Raw genomic sequence first — 21,834 nt, forward strand, 5'->3', positions numbered from 1 at the left:
GTTAGACTGGATCTACACCTACAGTTTATAAGCAGGAAGAGTTCAAGTCTCTGGAGTTATAACTTGATACTCATTCATCACTCAGAGGAAGTTAGACTTTATATTATGTTATATACACATGCTCACACTTAAAAAAAAAAAAAAAAAAAAAAAACTTTTGACAATTATTCTTTTTCAGAATATTAAAGATCTTCTAGCATTAAAGAGTGCCTCCATACCTGACAAGTGAATCAATTGTGCTGTCTGATGCTAAGCAGTATGGGTAAGAAAACAAAACAAAACAAAAAAAATCTGATATTTCGCATTGATGAATCTAACTTGTTCTTATGTTGCAGGTTATTGATAAATTTGAGAATGTTTTTGATTATTTATTCTAGATCACAGTCCGACCATTGTGTTATTTGGAAACCCTGCTGCGGTCCAGTTTCAAAGCGACAATTTTCTAACTGGAGAAATACAACCAAATATTGAAAATGTTGCAATGTCCAGGACTGTTCCTTTGCAGATGAAGAAATCAGGACATCGCATCTCAGTGATCAACCTGATTGGCTTACATGAAACTGCACTTGATCTGGATTCCCTCATTGGTCAACTAGTGAATGAAAATGAAATCATCGCCTTCATCTTTGTTGTGCGACTGGGCCAGCTGATAAGATGGGTCTTGAGTGGCTTCAGAGAGTGTTTGGTGATGAAGTTCTTCAGTTTGTGATGATTCTCTTCACCTATGAGAGCGAGGAAGAGACTGACTCTATAATAGATGATCTGAAGAAAAACTCTGCTCTGGAGCGGCTGACTGAGAAATCACACCTGCAGCAAGAACATGAACAACCAGTCAGATATGAGAGACCTGATGAACAGGATTGAGCAACTGTCTGTTGATAATAAACAACAGTTCTACACTAGTGAGATGTACAACAAAGCATTAAGGGAGAGAGAAGACCTGCAAAAAGGAACACGTCAAAGTGGTAAGAACACAGATTTAGTTTCATTGATCTTATGTTGGTTCTCTGACATGTTTATTTACACCTGATTCTAACACTTTCATTCATTATTCACTAATTGTACTTGTAACAGATATTCAATTGAGGCAAGATTTAGAATCACAATTCTGCTTTTATTGTGATAAAAGAACATCTAAAATCTGTAAGACTATACAAGCCTTAATTACATGAGTTTAAAACTGATGTAGACTCATATAAGACTGAGAAACCTAAAGTCATATCAGTCATATCAAATAAGATTTTATGTTATTGATTGGTTTTTGGACATGGATTTGCTTTAAATGTGATGAAATTTTAGTTCCATTTTAATATTTCTTTCACCTTCCATCACAAGATCAAACCACAATTATTGGGAATAGTATGGACTACACCTCAACAACAGAAAGAAGAAGGACACATGAGGTAAGTGTTGAGTGTAGTGTAAAATAGAACATGCAAAGGAAGTTAGAAAGAATTCCATGAATGTAGACATACAGTAGGTGGCCAACCAAAAGTAGCTTTTTGCTGCCGTGAGTGCTGCTGCTGTGTCTGCAAAGTGAATTTGCAGCTTTTGACCACGAAGTGGAGCTGTAACAACAAATTATCAAACAAGGGCATCAAAGCACATTTTTTTACAAATAGCCATCAACTTTGCCTCGCCGATGTGTTACATTTGATAGCTGCAGGCGACTTCCGGTTTGGTAATGTGGTGTTGAGACGCACGGTGTCGAAGCTCCGCATTATTTCATGTGATCTCTTCAGAATACACCCTACTTTATCAGCACTTCGTATTCATTTAATCCCTCTTGTATGCTTGAAAAATCCCGCCTTCGGAATATTACACTTAAAATGAGCAAGTCTATGAGGACGGGAGGTAAACAACAGTCTCAAGTTCAATATGCACAGGCCTCTCAAGAAAGCAGCAAGATGGCGGAAAACGAGTCCGTATCTGCACAGCTCACAATCGAATCTCTAGTCAAAGAGCTCGAAAGATTCAGAAAAGACATGACTGGGGAGTTCGTTGCACTTCTAAATAGTTCTCTGGAACCAATTCGATCTTCAATTGAATCGATCGGCACGACCCTGACAACACAGGCAGTAACCATAAGAGAGATGGAATCGGGTCTCTCAGACCATAGCGACCGAATAGCTCAGCTCGAGCATGATGTAAGCGCTGTTCAATCAAAACTGACGACAATGGAAAAGGAAAACGCAGTGCTTAAAGCTAGCGTAGAGGATCTGATTTCTCGCTCGAAGCACCATAACATACGAGTGGTGGGCCTCCCTGAGGGCCTTGAGGGAAAAAACGCAAGAGAGTTCATGACCAACTTGCTTTCTGAACTTCTCAGGGACTCCCTTACAGAACCACCTGAGCTGGATCGTGCCCACCGTAGCCTGCGGCCCAGACCTCGCGCAGAGGAATCTCCGCGTCCGCTGATCATCAGATTTCACCGATACATCGTGAAGGAAACTGTAATGAATTGGGCTAAATCCCACTAAGACATGTCTTACAAGGGCCACAAAATCAAGATTTACGAGGACTTCAGCACCGAGGTGGCAAAGAAACGAGCGGCTTTCAACAAGGTCAAGAGCCTACTCTATCAGAAAGGAGTGCGTTTTGGAATGCTGTACCCTGCTCGCCTTCGAGTGAGTCATAACGGCGTGGAACGGATCTTTGATTCCCCTGAGGCAGCGGAGACGTTTTACCATCAAAACTTTCCTAATTAGGTCGTGGACTAATACCTGTGTCCGAACTGGGATGGTAAATTCAACCGATACAAGCTGCTGTAAATAATTTAAGGACAGCATTGAGCTCTCACTGTACTTACGGTTTGTCTTGTAGGAAAATTAGTCTACCGCACTACGAGTGCATTTGTCTGTTTTATTTAGATGTTATTCACGCATCCCCAAATTATACATTTAATTTAACCATTGTATAGTTATTTGGTTGATGGTTTTTAATGTCATACCTCCTGATCCATGTTGGTAATGCCGTCTTGTGGCAGATCGGTTACATAACTTGCCAACTTTGACCTTTTTTTTAAAGATTCAGAAAAGACATGACTGGGGAGTTCGTTGCACTTCTAAATAGTTCTCTGGAACCAATTCGATCTTCAATTGAATCGATCGGCACGACCCTGACAACACAGGAAGTAACCATAAGAGAGATGGAATCGGGTCTCTCAGACCATAGCGACCGAATAGCTCAGCTCGAGCATGATGTAAGCGCTGTTCAATCAAAACTGACGACAATGGGAAAACGCAGTGCTTAAAGCTAGCGTAGAGGATCTGATTTCTCGCTCGAAGCACCATAACATACGAGTGGTGGGCCTCCCTGAGGGCCTTGAGGGAAAAAACGCAAGAGAGTTCATGACCAACTTGCTTTCTGAACTTCTCGGTGACTCCCTTACAGAACCACCTGAGCTGGATCGTGCCCAACCTAGCCTGCGGCCCAGACCTCGCGCAGAGTGTATAGTTATTTGGTTGATGGTTTTTAATGTCATACCTCCTGATCCATGTTGGTAATGCCGTCTTGTGGCAGATCGCTTACATAACCTGCCAACTTTGACCTTTTTTTTTTTTTTTTTTTTTTTTTTTGAATGTTTTCTGATCATCTACTTTTTTATTATTATAATTATTATATTGTTTTTGTTTTATAGTTTCTCGACAGATATCTATGCCTTGATAGCTGCTTTGGGTGTATATCTAACTTTTAGGGTTTGACAGTTCTACGTGGTTAATCGATTGTGTGAATCGTTGTTCTGGCTACTCGTCATGTTCAAAAAGACGAGCATCAGAGTTGTAAGTATAAGATTCCTTTATTTTTTATTTTTTTATTATTTTTTTTCTCCCCCTTTCCACACCCTTAATCTATGCGTCTCAGACTTTTTCCTTTTTCTCTTAGATCCTCACGATAATAAATGATTAGTCCTAAAGTGAACACAGAGGGGTTGGCTGGTCATAATGTCAAATTTGTTACTTGGAATGTTAGGGGTCTAGGTGGTCAAATTAAAAGGTCAAGGGTGTTCTCACACTTAAAGAGTTTGTCTACGGATATTGTTTTCTTACAGGAGACTCACCTCAGGGTTAGTGATCATGTAAGACTACGTAAACCATGGATTGGTCAAGTTTTTCATTCAAACTTTAATAGTAAATCTAGAGGCACCGCAATTGTAATACACAAACGTATAAAGTTTGTCCCACACAACGTAATATCTGATCCTGATGGGCGCTACGTGATAGTATCCGGAATTTTATACCAAACACCTGTTATATTAGTTAGCGTTTATGCCCCTAACTTTGATAACCCTGCTTTTATGACCTCGCTCTTTTCCCATCTTCCAATCTGGATACCCATCGCCTTATTTTAGGTGGGGATCTTAATTGCACAATTAACCCAAGTTTAGACCGCTCACAGCCCAAGTCATTGGCTCCTGTGTCAATGTCCAGATCCTTCTCATTTCTAGCAGATCAGACAGGATGCGTAGACCCTTGGCGCTTTCTTAATCCAACTGCAAAAGAGTTTTCGTTTTTTTCAAATGTTCATCATGTTTATTCACGTATTGATTATTTTTTATTGACAAGGCTCTCCTATCTCAAGTTAAATCTACAGAATATTCAGCGATAATTATCTCAGACCATGCCCCACACATTTTAGACCTCTCTTTCTCACAAAACTTATGTAGACATGCTGGAGGCTGGAAGCTCAATACTGGGTTGTTAGCTGATAAAGAATTTTGTGATTATATTTCTAAGAACATAGTTTTTTTTTTGGAAACCAACAAATCAGATTTGGTTTCGCCATCACTTCTATGGGAAACATTTAAAGCTTTTATACGTGGAAGGATAATTTCCTTTAATGCATACTGGACTAAAGCTAGGAAATTAAAACAACAGAAACTCGTTGATAAAATTTTAGAGATAGATAGGCTAAATGCCAGGTCACCAAACCCTGTTTTAGAGACACAACGGCTAAAACTACAAACTGAATTTGACTTATTGACAACCATCAAGGCAGAGTTTCTGCTAAAACGCACAAGAGCAACCTACTATGAGCATGGAGATAGAGCTGGCCGTCTGTTAGCATCTCAGCTCAGACATCAAACTGCTTCTCAGTTAATCACACAGGTGTATGACTCCTCAAATAACCTTATTAATGATCCGGTTAAAATAAACTCGGAGTTTTCTTCTTTCTATTCTAATCTTTACAAATCAGAAGCTAACGTAGACATTGCTGTTATTCAGTCTTTCCTTTCCCAATTAGAGATACCTAAGATAAGTCCTGATATAGCCAACAGCCTCGACGGGCCTATTAGCCTGGAAGAGATAGCCTCCTGTATCCTAACCATGAAAAATAACAAAGCTCCTGGCCCTGACGGCTTCCCTGCTGAATTTTTTAAAAAGTTTTCCACTCAGTTATCCCACTTATTATTAGATCTGTACAACCACTCCCTAGATCAAGGCTTTCTATCACCATCCTTAAACCAAGCTTTGATTTCCTTAATATTAAAGAAAGACCAAGATGCAAAATTTTGTGGCAGTTACAGACCTATTAGCCTAATTAATAATGACATTAAATTACTAGCTAAAATATTGGCCAAACGTTTGGAAGCTCATCTCCAGTCAATCATATCAGATGACCAAACTGGTTTTATACTTGGTCGTCAGTTGTCTTCTAATATACGTAGACTCCTAAATGTTGTCTTTACTCCATCCAGGTCATCAAAGCCAGAAATGGTTATTTCGCTAGATGCGGAGAAGGCTTTTGACCAGGTGGAGTGGGATTATTTATTCATGGTTTTACAAAAATTTGGGTTTGGACCTAAAATAATATCATGGATTCGTCTATTATACTCCACTCCATCAGCTTGTGTGAAAACTAATTCTGAAACGTCCCCTTATTTCTCTCTATCTCGTGGCACCCGTCAGGGCTGCCCACTTTCGCCTCTCCTCTTTGCCTTAGCTATAGAGCCTCTCTCTATAGCATTAAAATCGTCTTCAGTGTTTTCAGGTATTTATAGAGGAGGAAGGGAGCATCGGGTATCACTGTATGCAGACGACCTCCTGTTATACATCTCAGACCCTCTTAACTGCATAGATAGTATAATGCACCTGCTGAATGAGTTCGGAATAATTTCAGGTTATAAGCTGAATTATGCTAAAAGTGAGTGTTTTCCCATAGGTGATTTGGCGAGACAAATTCCTCCAGCTATGCTCCCTTTTCACATGTCTACTACAGGTTTCCGTTATTTAGGGGTTCATATTTCAAACTCATTCAAGTCATTGCGCAAAGAAAATTTTACTAAATTAGTGGACCGCATTAAAGTAGATCTTCAGCGTTGGAACAATCTTCCACTTTCTTTAGTAGGCAGGATTGAATCAATTAAAATGAATATTCTACCAAGAATACTTTTTTTATTTCAGACTATTCCTGTTTTTCTTCCTAAATCTTTTTTTAAATCATTCGACTCCATTATATCCTCATATATCTGGGCTGGTAAGCCTCCGCGTGTAAACAAGTCAACTCTTCAAAGAACTAAACAGGAAGGGGGTCTCGCTCTTCCAAATTTTCTTTTCTATTATTGGGCAGCTAATATTCAGAAATTGTATGCATGGTGTAATTCTCCGAATATTGATTGGTGTATAACAGAAGCTAACTCCTGCTTATCATCCTCATTATCGGCATTAGTTTTTGACCCCAATTTGAAACGCCCTTCTAAATACACCACCAACTTTATTGTGCTCTCATCACTCAAAATTTGGAAACAATTTTGTCGTCACTTTAAATTAAACGCATTATCCACCTTAATGCCTATTTGCGGTAATCATCTTTTTGTTCCTTCTACTTTAGATTCAACTTTTGCACAGCTCAGAGAGAAGGGCCTTGTTCTATTTCATGATTTGTTTCTTGATGATCATGTATTTGCGTCATTCAACAATTTGATGAGTAGATTCAAAATATCTAGATCCCATTTGTTCCGATACTTTCAATTGCGTGACTTCGCTAAAGCACACTTTAATACCTTCCCTCACCAGCCAACGAAAACTTTAATTGAAGATATAATGTCTCTCCCGAAATCGCATAGTCATATCGCCTCAATTTATGGCTTGTTACGATCTTCGCAATTCCCTCCTTTCCTTGCACTCAAGGGAACCTGGGAGAGAGAGCTGGGACTGGAGCTTGATGAGGAGCTGTGGAATAAGGCTCTAGCTAAAATTAACTCTGTCTGCATTTGTGCTAGCTTGAATCTTATTCAGTTTAAAGTTGTTCACAGAATTCACTTCACCAAAGCTAAATTGAAGAAACTTTCTTTAATAGAAGATGATAGGTGCAATAGATGTTCGCTCTCCCCAGCAGATCACACTCATACTTTTTATACCTGTCCTAAATTGTATTCATTCTGGTCCTCTTTTTTTGATACACTATCAAAGGCTCTTAATGTCTCTGTGAAACCCTGCCCAATAATTGCAATTTTTGGAATAACACCTGTTGATGGCTTGTACAACAAACATCATGCTGATATTATTGCTTTTGCCTCATTGGTAGCTAGAAGACGAATACTGTTGCATTGGAAATCCTCATGCCCCCCTTCTAATTTTTCTTGGCTGAAAGACTTAATGTCCTTTCTACACCTGGAAAAAATTAAACACTCCATCAGGGACTCTGTTAACTCATTTTATAAAGTGTGGAATCCTGTTATCTCCTTTGTTGAGACAACACCTTGACTGGAGATTTGAACTATTATTACTATTATTATTATTATTATTTTTTTTTATTTTTTTTTTATTATTGTTATTATTATTTTTTTTTTTTGTGTGTGTGTATGGGATGTTTTGGGTTGGGTAGTGTTAAGAGTGTTCTGTATATTTGTATAATTTTTCTTTATTCATTTCTATTGATGTTAAAAAAGCAGATTGTGGTGTTTTTCATTTGTCATGCACATTGTCATTTAAAATTCTGCTTAATAAAAAAATATAAAACATTTGACAGCTGCAGTCAGGGACAATAAATAAAAGCACTGTAGTTAAAATATTTTAAATTCACAGATTAAAATTTAGTACTTATGAAGTTATGTGCATTTCTTAGAATGAATTCAGGCAGGATAAATGTCAACGCTACGAGCCTGTGCTTATATTTTCTCTCATATTTAAGATTTGAAACAATTAATAGGTGTGCAGTATTATTTATATATTATGAATTATGTGTTAAATTATCCTAAAGAAATTGTGGTTTACTTTGCCACTGGAGCATTAAAAGTGGTAGCCCATTTTAGTGAGCTAGGCTACATGGATTTAAATGCAAAATGTCAGTATTCGCACATATTAGGCCTATATTTGTTACAAATATATTTTTTATTTCTACTTTAAAAATTCCTTTAATAAAATAGCATGCATTTTTGTCACACACATACTTTGTTGATAATTACCTCTCCTTTCTTTTGAGAGAGAACTGATCAAGAAATTGTTGCATGTTTTATAAATTATTTTCTTTATTATAATATGAGGCACTGTATAATACCGCTCCCATTATTTAGGCCTAATTAAAAAAGAAACAAATAATTTAAACCTGCATAATTTAGCTAAATCATTGAAACTCTAAAGAATGGACGGATTCATAAAATGTCCTCAGGTTTAAACTCAAGTTCTCTCATTATAATCAACAAAATGCACACAATGTAAAAAGAACTTCATTAAATGACAACTTCAGAGCTTTTAAACAGAGCCTTATTTACTTGCTTTCATACAATTTAAGTAAAAAATAAAAATGCAGCCGCCTTTAAATGCAGTTGTGTATCATATTCCTTCAAATATCAGAGTGCAAGATTTGCGCGGCGTGCATGATGCTGAGCGTAACGTGCAGCCTTTATTCTTATTTGTCTGCATATTCTATCTTCCTTACAAATCACATTTACAAATTTTTGGTTTTATTTTGAATAATTGCATGTAAAAAATATTTACTTTGTAGTGTATATGCAAAATGTGATAATGCAATCTTATTCGTAGTCTATAACGTTTTATAATTATTTGTACAATAATATTTAACTTAACCTGCTTTATATCTTTATTATTTAATGCTAAATAGATTTTTATAAGATTTATCATTTATAAGAGTCATGCATCCATAAGCAGCATCGGCCATTAAATCATCTTAAAACGTCAAATAGCCTTCAATTTACAGGTTATAACTGCAACTCTTTCAGTTGTAGACTTGTGAAGATTTATTTTTATTGCGGATTGAATACTGTAATGTAATAGAAATTTGCTTTATTATTATTCATATTCAAGTGTTTGTGCGAAAATTATTAATCTGCATGCATGACAAGGAGGCGCCCTCTCAATCACTTGACTTTTTTCCGGATAATGAAATAACTTAAAATTGGGGTGTCTCACATACATGAGAAATACATCTACAGAAACCTTGAAATGTCTACTTTTAAACAAACCAATTCAAAACTAAAACATTATGTAATCGGCATCAGGATCCTCAAATATCTTGATGACTGGCTCATTATGGCCCGGTCCCGAGAGCAGTTGTGCAATCACAGGGACTTGGTGCTCCGGCACCTCAGTCAGTTGGGGCTTCAGGTCAACCGAGAGAAGAGCAAGCTCTGCCATGTGCAGAGAATCTCTTATCTCGGTATGGTGTTAGACTCGGTGAGTATGACGGCATGGCTCACCAGCAAGCATGCCCAGTCAGTGCTGAACTGTTCCTTCAGAGGCAGGACAATGGTACCACTGAAACACTTTAAGAGGCTCCTGGGGCATATGGCATCTGCAGCCGCAGTCACGCCGTTTGGGTTGCTCCATATGAGGCCACTTCAGCACTGGTTGCACTTCCGAGTCCCGAGATGGGCATGGCGCCGCGGTACACATCGTGTCACCATCACACCAATGTGTCGCCATCAATTCAGCCCCTGGTTGGACCTTGCCTTTCTATGGGCAACACTTTCTACATGTTGTTGTTGTCACAACAGATGCCTCCAACACGGACTGGGGTGTGAAATGCAACGGGCAGGCAGCTTCAGGGTCTTGGACAGGACCTCGACTGCTTTGACACATCAACTGTCTGGAGTTGCTGGCAGTGCATCTAGCCTTACGGCGGTTTCGGCCTCTATTGCTAGACAGGCACGTGTTGGTCCACACGGACAACACTGCGGCTGTTTCATACATCAACCGACAGGGCGGTATACGATCACATGACATGTCTCAACTCTCCCGCCATCTCCTCCTCTGGAGTCAGACGCAGCTCAAGTCGCTGCGCGGTATCCACATCCCGGGGGAGCTCAACCGTGCAGCCGACGCGCTTTCACAACAGCTCACCTTTCCCGGGGAATGGCGACTCCATCCCCAGACGGTCCAGCTGATCTGGAGTCGATTTGGGGAAGCCCAGGTAGACCTGTTTGCTTCCCACGAGTCCTCCCACTGCCAACGGTACTATTCCCTGTCCAACGGCCCCCTGGGCACAGATGCACTGGCACACAGCTGGCCTCAGGCTCTATGCTTTTCCTCTAGTGAGCCTGCTCGCACAGATGTTGTGCAAGGTCAGGGAGGACGAGGAACAGGTCCTGTTGGTTGCGCCTGACTGGCCCACTCGGACCTGGTTTTCGGAACTCATGCTCCTCGTGACAGCTCCTCCCTGGTGCATCCCCCTGAGGAGGGACCTTCTCTCTCAGGGGCTTGGAACCATTTGGCACTGCGTCCAGATCTTTGTAACCTCCACGTGTGGCTTCTGGATGGGACGCGGCAGACCTAAGTGGTCTGCCACCAGCGTTGGTAGACACTATTCAATTCAATTCAAGTTTATTTGTATAGCGCTTTTTACAAAACAAATCGTTACAAATCAACTTTACAGAAAATTATGTTTCTACAATATTTAGTAGTAGCTAGTAGTTTGTGCACATTTGACAGGATTTTAGAAAAAATAAAAATAATAATAATAATACAAGACGTAGTCATCTAGACGATGAATTATCAATATTATTAATTAAGTTATTATATGATTCAGTCACACATTTAGCAATAATTGTTAGTTCTGTTTTTTTGATTCAGGGTTAGCATCATCTGAGGTCCTCTGAGGGTCAGCATCATCTCTTCTCAGGTGTTCTGGATCCAGACTGGAGCTTGTGTAAATCCTAGTTACCACGGGATGTAAATCCCATGGCGAAACATAGAAACAAAATACAGACATCATTAGCATAGCTGCTGATCCAACAAAGTAAAATTAATTTAACCCAAGCTAATGAATAAAAAAGCACCTTTGATCAGATGCAACTACACTCACAATTTAAAAGATACATTATTCGAATGCTTGGCGAAAGAGATGTGTTTTTAATCTAGATTTAAACAGAGAGAGTGTGTCTGAACCCCTAACATTATCAGGAAGGCTATTTCAGAGTTTGGGAGCCAAATGTGAGAAAGCTCTACCTCCTTTAGTGGCCTTTGCTATCCTAGGAACGACCAAAAGTCCAGTGTTTTGTGACCTTAGGGTGCGTGATGGGTTGTAACGTGGTAGAAGGCTAGTTAGGTACGCTGGAGCTAAACCATTTAGGGCCTTATAGGTAAGTAATGATAATTTGTAACTGATACGGAACTTAATAGGTAGCCAGTGCAGAGACTGTAAAATTGGGGTAATATGCTCATATTTTCTTGACCTCGTAAGGACTCTAGCTGCTGCATTTTGGACTACCTGTAGCTTGTTTATTGACGAAGCAGGACAAACACCTAGAAGTGCATTACAATAGTCCAGTCTAGAGGTCATGAATGCATGAACTAGCTTTTCTGCATCAGAAACAGATAACATGTTTCGTAGCTTGGCAATGTTTCTAAGATGGAAGAATGCAGTTTTTGTAACATTGGAAATATGATTTTCAAAAGACAGATTGCTGTCTAATATAACACCCAGATTTCTGACTGTAGAGGAAGTAACAGTACATCCGTCTAGTTGCAGATTGTAATCTACAAGATTCTCTGTCTTATCCGAATTTAATTGGAGAAAATTATTTGTCATCCAATCTTTTACATTTTTAACACACTCTGTTAGCTTAGATAATTGAGAAGTTTCATCTGGTCTCGTTGAGATATATAGCTGAGTATCATCAGCATAACAGTGGAAGCTAATTCCGTATTTTCTAATAATATTACCAAGGGGCAACATGTATATTGAAAATAGAAGGGGACCTAGGACCGATCCTTGTGGCACTCCATATTTTACTGATGATAAATGAGATGACTCCCCATTTAAGTAAACAAAATGGTAGCGATCGGACAGGTAGGATCTAAACTATCTTAGAGCCTGCCCTTGAATACCTGTATAGTTTTGTAATCGATCTATGAGTATGTCATGATCTATGGTGTCGAACGCAGCACTAAGATCAAGTAAGACTAGAAATGAGATGCAGCCTTGGTCTGACGCAAGGAGCAGGTCATTTGTAATTTTAACAAGTGCAGTTTCTGTGCTATGGTGGGGCCTAAAACCTGACTGAAATTCTTCATACAGATCATTTTTATGTAGGAAGGTGCTCAATTGAGCAGACACAACTTTTTCAAAAATTTTAGACGTAAATGGAAGATTTGAAATAGGCCTATAATTTGCCAGTACACTAGGATCTAGTTTTGGTTTCTTAATAAGAGGCTTGATAACCGCCAGCTTGAATGGTTTTGGGACGTGTCCTAAAGATAACGACGAGTTTATGATATTGAGAAGCGGTTCTTCGGCTACAGGTAACAGCTCTTTCAGTAATTTAGTGGGTACAGGATCTAATAAACATGTTGTTGGTTTAGATACAGTGATAAGTTTATTTAGCTCTTCCTGTCCTATGGTTGTAAAGCACTGCAGTTTATCTTTGGGTGCGATGGATGAAACTGAAGTGTTAGATGCTGTAGAATCTACATTCGCTATTGTATTTCTAATGTTATCTATTTTATCAGTGAAGAAATTCATAAAGTCATTACTATTTAACGTTGGTGGAATATTTGAATCAGGTGGCGTCTGGTAATTTGTTAACTTAGCCACTGTGCTAAATAAAAACCTTGGATTGTTTTGGTTATTTTCAATGAGTTTGTGTATATGCTCTGCTCTAGCAGTTTTTAGAGCCTGTCTATAGCTGGACATACTGTTTTTCCATGCAATTCTAAAAACTTCTCAGTTAGTTTTTCTCCATTTGCGTTCAAGACTACGAGTTACTTTCTTGAGAGAGTGAGTATTACTGTTATACCATAGTACAGTACGTTTTTCTCTAACTTTTTGCAATTTGATTGGGGCAACAGCTTCTAATGTATTAGAGAAAATAGTGCCCATGTTGTCAGTAATTTCGTCTAATTCATGTGTATTTTTGGGTACAAATAGCAGTTGAGATAGATCAGGCAGGTTATTTGCGAATCTTTCCTTGGTGGCTGGAACAATAGTTCTGCCCAGACGGTATCGCTGCGACATATAGTTAATATCAGTTATACGCAGCATGCACGATACAAGGAAATGGTCTGTAATATCATCACTTTGAGGTACAATATCTATAGCAGTAAGATCGATTCCATGCGATATGATTAAATCTAGTGTATGATTAAAACGATGAGTGGGCCCGGTGAAATTTTGCTTGACTCCAAAGGAGTTTATTAGGTCAGTAAACGCAAGTTCTAATGTATCATTTGCATTATCAATGTGAATATTAAAATCTCCCATGATTAGCGCCTTATCAACTGTAACTAGAAGGTCTGAGAGGAAATCTGCAAATTCTTTTAGGAATTCTGTATACGGCCCTGGTGGTCTATACACAGTAGCCAGAGCAAGAGATACATTAGATTTCTTTTGCATGTCTGACAGAGTAACATTTAGCAGAAGTATTTCAAAAGAGTTAAACCTGTATCCTGTTTTCTGGGTAACATTGAGAATATCACTATATATTGTTGCAACACCCCCGCCACGACCAGTCTGACGGGGCTCATGCTTATAACAGTAGTTTGGTGGAGTAGACTCATTTAGACCAAAATAATCATTTGGTTTTAGCCAGGTTTCAGTCAAGCAGAGTAAATCAAAACTATTATCTGTGATCATTTCATTTACAATAACTGCTTTTGGTGTGAGTGATCTAATATTTATGAGCCCAAACTTTAAAAATTGTTTTTGTTCATTTACTTTACATTTTTCTGGTTTAATCACTATAAGATTTTTTCTAGATCCTACATTATATTTATATTTATATTTTGACCTCACTATTCGGGGAACAGACACAGTCTTAATAGGTTTTACAGCGCAAGTACTTTTAGCATTTAAGCGGGTGGAACATAACTCATCATAATGGTTATTTGAGAATTGTATTACTAGTCACATGGAGCGAAGTGTCCTGGAGATGTTGTCAGAGAGAAGCTCCGCTCCAATTCTGCTGGGGTGTAATCCATCAGCGCGAAACAGTCTAGGACGCTCCCAGAAAAGATTCCAGTTATTAACAAATAGCAGTTTCTGTTCTTTACACCATGACAACAACCATTCATTTAAAGCAAAAAGTCTACTGAACCTTTCGTGTCCTCGTCGATACGTGGGCAGTGGTCCTGACACGACGATCGTCGCCGCGGGCGTCCTGCTGCGAACCGTCTCGATCAGGCTCCTGAAGTCCCTCTTCTATATCTCAGGCTAGAGCCCCCTCTACGAGGCAGGCCTATGCTCTGAAGTGGAGTCTGTTCACGAATTGATGTTCTTCTCACCGAGAAGAACCCCAGAGATGCCCGGTCAGAGTCGTGCTTTCTTTCCTGCAAGAAAGGTTGGAGCGTGGGCTGTCACCCTCCACCCTGAAAGTGTAATGGGCTGCCATTGCAGCCCATCACAATGCAGTGGACGGCCGGTCCCTGGTGAGGCATGACCTGATCGTTAGGTTCCTGAGGGGTGCCAGAAGGTTACATCCTCCTAGGACACCCCTGATTCCCTCCTGGGACCTCTCTATTGTCCTGAAGGGACTTCAGAAGGGTCCCTTTGAGCCGCTGGTTTCAGTCGAGCTTAAGTTCCTGTCTCTCAAGACAGCACTCCTGATCACGCTCACTTCCATCAAGAGTGTTGGGGACCTCCAAGCATTTTCGGTAAGTGAAGAGTGCCTTGTGTTCGGGCCGGCCTACTCTCACGTTGTCCTGAGACCCCGGCCGGGATACGTGCCCAAGGTTCCCACCACTCCTTTCCGAGACCAGGTGGTGAACCTGCAAGCGCTGCCCCTGTCTCTATTCCCTCCATCAGGGAATGAGGGTTACGTACGTAACCGAAACGTTTTTCACTAACCACAGATAATTTTTTTTCTCAAAAACACAATAATGTATATACATGCTGCTTACATATTATTATAGCCCAGTTTCTGCTGATTAAAATGAGATTCGACTTTAGTCATTTAGATGTTTATAAGCAACTGAAAAAATCACAAATGTCAGGGCATGACAAAACTTCTCCAGTCCTCCAAAATACCCTTAGACTCCAGAGGGTTAAAAACCAACATTTAACAATTACAGTCAGTTTGCAACCCGTGCTTTTGCACCACCTGGCAGTTGTTTCAGCGGTACAGTCTGAGGTATTACCCAATCTGGTTGTCCACCTACTGTACAGCTTATAACCGTGTTTCTTTTTAACACTTGTAATAATCTTGTAATATAGTTTCAATTGACCTTTTGTGGTTTTGGAGCTCTCTACTAGTATACTGTTGTTGCTGGTAAATGTAATTTATTTTTGTCAACTTTTTAGATAGTCTGCATTACGAAAAAAAAAAAAAAACATGTCCATATTTATTTCAATATACTATAAATAATGTTGTAAGCTAATTGCTTGTTTATTTCCCAGGGAGAGACCCAATCAATAGAGCTAGCAAGACTGACTCAAATCAAAAGAAATAAAAATTAAAAGAAGTAGAGCAACTATTTAAAAGCCTCCATCTTTATAACAGGCATAACTGTAAACTAAGAGCTGCAGATGTTCTTCAGTTAACTGCACATTCTTTACAGTCTCATGAGTTTTGTGCAGAGGAGGACCTCACTCAAACTTTCCTACAAAAACTGCTGATGATGAACTACAGAGCAAGATACATCAAAACTAAAGAGACAAATAAGCGGCATGACAGACGACAAACAAATAATGACTTATGTAGTGGTGTTGCCAATATTTTTAGATATGTCTTTGTTTTCTCAAGGAAAAAGCAAGAAAGTTGCTATTCACCCGATGGATGTTCAGATGGCTGTGTTTCATTGTGCTGATAGTTTCCTGAAACAGCTGATGGTGACTAAACTGTCTCAGTGTCAGTACGCTCTGCCTCTGCTTGTTCCTGATCCATTCACACAAGAGATTGAATTTCCTCTCTGTACATTCAGACAAATCAACAATAGTTGGAAGATGAAAAATGACAAAAATGAAATAATCAGCAAAATCCAACAAGTCTGGAAGACAGAAACACATCTGGTGTCTTTCTTTAGTTATGGCACATTGTCCTCATCCAAATCTCAGCTGATGAACAGTCTGATTAATGAGAAACACAACACATTCTTCCACAGGAACTGCCCAGGCAGCAGCAGTACCAGAGTAATGATGGATGGTGTGGTGGAGATCGCCTGGTACTGCCCCTCTGGGAAAGACACAGATAAATTTAATCAGTGTATTGCTTTCTGTAACCTTCACGGTGATGCAGGAGACAACGAGAAACAGCTGCAGATCCTCACTGAAATGGCATCAGTCAGTGTTGTTATTCTACCACTACTTGACCCAAATGACAAGAGTGGAGATCAGATCCAAAACCTGTACATAGACAGAAAGCCACTTATTTGTCTTTTTACAGAGGATGAATCTAATGTCACAGAAATGAGGAGTGGGAAATAAAAAATTGGATTAAAAGAAAGAAATCAATCAGAAGTATCTGAAGAACTTGAACAAGCTATAAATTACTGCCTCTCATTCTTATCACCAGAACCACGTTTTATTTTCAGACTTGAAGATGTGTCCAAACACTCAGGTATTAGAGTAGATGAGAAATATAATGATGGCTGCAAGACAGGAAAAGAAGACGCACAGACGATGATGAGATTACTGAAGGATACAAATGTGGCACAAATCAAAAAATAATTTCTGTCCTGTCTGGGAAAACTGTGGCATCAGTGGTGTATTAAAAACAAAGAACTACATCGATCTCAGGGAAATGAAATAGAAATGGATATTAAACAGAAAGAAGAGATGAAAAAAATTTGTGAAGAGCAGCATGTGTTGGACATTGGTAACTTCATGAAGTTCTTTATTACAAAAATGAATTCACAATCTCCAAATGAGAAGATATTTTTTCTGAAATGGCTTGCAATCCTCCTGGATGAATATACATCAGCTGACCTTTCTGCTCTGCATAACAAGTATGATGAAAAGTGGTCAGAAGTCTTAAAACTAAAAGAGATATGAGAGATTTGAGCAACAGATGGCAATACATTTATCCAATGAACAAACTGAACTTGACAAGATATCAGAAGAACTTCAAGCAGCAACCTTTGGTTTGGAGCACATTCTGAGGGAGATCGGTCAGATCTATGAATCGTGTAAATCAGTTAATAAGAACAAAGAAGGTCTGCCTTGTGATTTTTCTTCTCTCCCAAGTCTTGCAGCAGAGATGATGATCTCTGGATTTCCAGTTGAGCTGATGGATGGAGATGCTGCTCATGTTCCTGTGGTCTGGGTCTCTGCTGTTCTAGACGAACTCATTAAGAAACTGGGAGACCAGAGAGTGTTTGTGCTGTCAGTTTTAGGGATCCAGAGCTCTGGAAAATCCACTATGCTGAACGCCATGTTTGGACTCCAGTTTGCCGTCAGTGCTGGCAGATGCACCAGAGGAGCTTTCATGCAGCTGGTCAGAGTTTCAGAGGAGATGAAAAAACAGCTGAAGTTTGACTTCATTCTGGTTGTTGATACTGAGGGGCTTCGAGCTCTAGAACTGGCTGGAAGGTCAACAAGACATCAGGACAATGAAATGGCCACATTTGTTGTTGGTCTTGGTAATCTTACATTGATTAATATCTTTGGAGAAAACCCATCAGAGCTGCAGGACATTCTTCAGATAGTTGTTCAGGCCTTCATGAGGATGAAGAAGGTCAAACTGAATCCCAGCTGCATGTTTGTTCATCAGAACGTTACAGAAGTCACAGCTGGAGAGAAAAACATGGAGGGAAGAAGACGGTTACTGCAGACACTGGATGAAATGACAAAACTTGCTGCTAAAGATGAAGTTTGTGATGCAGAATGTTTCAATGATGTCATTACTTTTGATATACAGAAAGATGTGAAATATTTTGCACAGCTCTGGGAAGGAAGTCCACCAATGGCACCACCAAACCCATCATACTGTGAAAACATCCATGAGTTGAAGACAACTTTTTTTAGCCATGCCTCAAAATCTTATGGCTTAGAGCTGACACAACTTAAACGCCGTATTAATGATCTCTGGGAAGCTTTACTGAATGAACGATTTGTGTTCAGCTTCAAAAATGCTCTGGAAATTGCAACATATCGGAAACTGGAGACAGAATACAGCAAGTGGTCCTGGAGCCTCCGCAGAACTATGCTGGATATAGAGAACAAACTCGACATCAGCATAGAAAATGAAACAATTAATACAGTTTCAGAAAATGATCTTCAAGAGAACCTGAATGTGAAAAGTAAAGAAGTAGAAAAATCACAATTCACAATTCTTTGAGAAGGACAAAGATAAAGATATACTGATACAGTGGAAAGTATCATTTTATATTAAAATTAAAGATCTTCAAGAAAATATTGTGAAGGAAACAACAAGGAAATTAAATGAGATTCTTCAGCAGCGAGAAATGAAGAAAAGGATTGATGCTCAGAGGACAAATCATGAAAATGATCTCTTGGAAAAGAGCAAAGAACTCGCAATCAAACTCAAAGACAAAGCAAATGATGAAAAAATCCTGAAAAAAGAGTTTGATTCCTTTTGGAAAGAATGTGTTAAGAAGATTACTGCAGATACTCCTCCAATCAAAGACATTAATGTAATAAAAGACATGAAGCAACTCCTCAGTAACTATGAAAGTATCCCTGTAGAGGCCTGGAAGAACAGCAGGGATATTTTCTTTGTGCAACATTGTATAGTTTACATACAGAAACTCAGAGGAGTTACAGAAAATACCATCAGATCAGCTAAACTGAAGTTTGAGGTTGAATCCCAAATTAAAACTTTAGTCAGTGACATTGCTCAACATACAGACAAAAAAGTAATGTCATATAACATTTCAAAGACGGGTTACAACAAAACCTACATTCAAGAACTCGCAGATTATATCAAAGCAAGTGTAGCAAAACATGAGCAAGGTTCCAGGAACTATGTGTTCAAGAAGGAATTTTACATGGATTTGGCAATTTCCATCTGTAAGAGAATAAACAAGGTAATTACTGACCAACACAGAAGATTCAGAGAAGCCAACGATCCTGTTTTATACTTTGAACAGAAGAGCAAAGAGTACTACAGTATTTTTCAGAAATACTGTCAAGGTGCAACATCAGCTGCCATTTTTGGTGAGATCATTTGTCAGAAACTGAAAGAGCCCATTCAAAAGAGTGTCTACAAAGATACTGCCAGATATATGACTAATGAAATTCAAATAAACTGTGAATCACTAAATGGGAACAGATCTAAACTAGAGAAGCACATTCTCAAGGTTGGCAGAACAAGAGGAATTTGAGAAGTACATTACATACTTTAATTATCCCAGAGAGCACTTAAAGAGTTTTGTCAGAGATGAAGTCAGTCAGTATATCACTGATAAGTTTGAAGGCAGTGTTCGCCCCAAGATGAAGGAGAACATTGAACTTCTGCAGCAGAAAATTATGGAAGCAGCTCACAGAGCAAGTACAGTGGTCAACACGACCAGAGGAGATGTTCAGAAGTGGCTGGATAATTTCACACTCCAGCTTTCAGATGTGCTGATATTCTCTGTAAAGGACCTCGGTGGAGTGAGTCATGAAGGTGTTGATGATTTCAATCTCCTAGAAGATGTGATAAGCAAATTACTTGGTTCAGTATCATCTGAAATACAACATAAATTCAGCACAGAGTCATTTCCTGTAAATCTGGAAGAGAAAGACAGACCAGACATTCTGATTGCCTGTGTAGGCTGTACAGTTAACACATTTCATGTTTTCATAAAAATAAAATATTGGCAAAATTGTGTTTAAAATGTAACTATTATAATTTTTTTGTTGTTGTTTATTGAACTGTTGTATAAAGTTAATATCACATTTGCAGTTAAGCAGATATTCAGAAAAATGGCACTTTTGCTTTGGGCTTTTTATGCCCACTTATCTTGAAAACCGGTAGGCTTGAGACTGTTCCATAGACTGCCAAATAAATAACAGTATTAAGGAACAGGAAAGTATGAAAAACATTGTCAGAATACTTCTTGTACACAAAGAAAACTCCAACCCATAGGAAAGAAAATCAAAAGTGAGTGCTCTTTAACATGTCAAATATTTATGAGGTTACTTGAAGATTGAATGGAGATTTTTGCTTGAGTCTCCTGCTTCTCAAACTTGTCTCCTAATACAAAAAACTCTAACACTCTCACAATGGTTTCCTTAAAAGCTTTAAAAGAGATCGCCGCAACATCACACATTGTACTCAGGTATTTATCCTAGTCTAAAGACTCTGGTGGTCTCATTTTTCTCCTCCAAAGTTTCAAACAAGATCTCAAAAGCATTGCACACTGTGCTCAGATATTTCTCCTAGTCTCAAGACTCTGGATCTCTCACATTTGTCTCCTTTAAACCTTTAGAATAGATCTCAACAACATCACATACTGTGCTCAGATTTTTGTCCTTAGCTAGTGACACTGATGGTCTAACATTTGTCTTCTCCAAAGTTTTAAACAAGATCTCAACAACATCACACACTATGCTCAGATTTTACTTTTTAGCTAAATAATTTGGAGGTCTCATATATGTCTCCTTTAAAGCTTTAGAAGAGATCTCAACAACTTCACAAAGTGTGCATCAAGTCAAGGCACTAAATAAACAGAGGGAAATTCAGAGTTAAAGGCTATATTGAGAGAGAAGTTATGCAGAAATAAGGGTAATGTTACTTTTTATAGGACAATGTTTATGTACTTAGGCACATAATTTGTTGTTGGAAATAGTACCAGATGCCTTAATCAAAACTGATCTACAGAAAATGTAACCCTGGAGCTTTCTTTGCTGAAAGGCACCTAAATGTCTTGATTATTCATCGACTAATTTGATTATTATTCTTGTGTTGGGTGTGTGATCAACTTTTATTGTTTTTAATTCAACAAAACAACATCCATTCAAACACATTAACATTCATTTATAATGTACAAATTGTGCCTTTAATGTGATTTAAACTTTAAAAGTACTTTAAAACAACAGACACAACACATAGTTATTCAACATGGAAAGCAATAGAAATGTAGTAACCAGGTCATTTTCCCAGATAATTGTTTCATAATGTATGCTTTGCAGGGAGGCCGGCAAGATGGCAGACGTTTTAAGCTCTCAGCACCAAAGTTTACTCAGGAAAGTAATTAACGTAACTTTCAGCATAATTGTGTATGTTTTGGTTTGTAAGATATATTTTTTCAACTTGAAACATGCCCAAACCTGCACAAAAGAGAATCAGTGACTCCAGAAAAACTGATTCACACGTGCTTGCTAATAACGACCATGTAAACGAAAGTGGTTTGATTCAAGACAAGCATATGGCAGAAGATGAAGACGAATCTCGACACTCGCTAATCTTATCAATACAAGGAATGATGCTTTGGAATCAATGGTGCAAACCACCTGTGTAGAGGTAAAAGAGCTGAAGAAAAAAAATGTTTTACATGGAGA

The 21,834-nt window shown here is 38.8% G+C and overlaps 1 pseudogene; it reads left to right on the forward strand.

The window, feature by feature from the left end:
- The first annotated feature begins 246 nt into the window (after positions 1–246).
- Positions 247–21,137, forward strand: LOC113069638 (interferon-induced very large GTPase 1-like; annotated as a pseudogene).
- Positions 21,138–21,834: the final 697 nt, after the last annotated feature.

The sequence above is a fragment of the Carassius auratus genome, unplaced genomic scaffold (genome assembly GCF_003368295.1).
Source record: "Carassius auratus strain Wakin unplaced genomic scaffold, ASM336829v1 scaf_tig00002013, whole genome shotgun sequence".
Taxonomy (NCBI): Eukaryota; Metazoa; Chordata; class Actinopteri; order Cypriniformes; family Cyprinidae; genus Carassius; species Carassius auratus.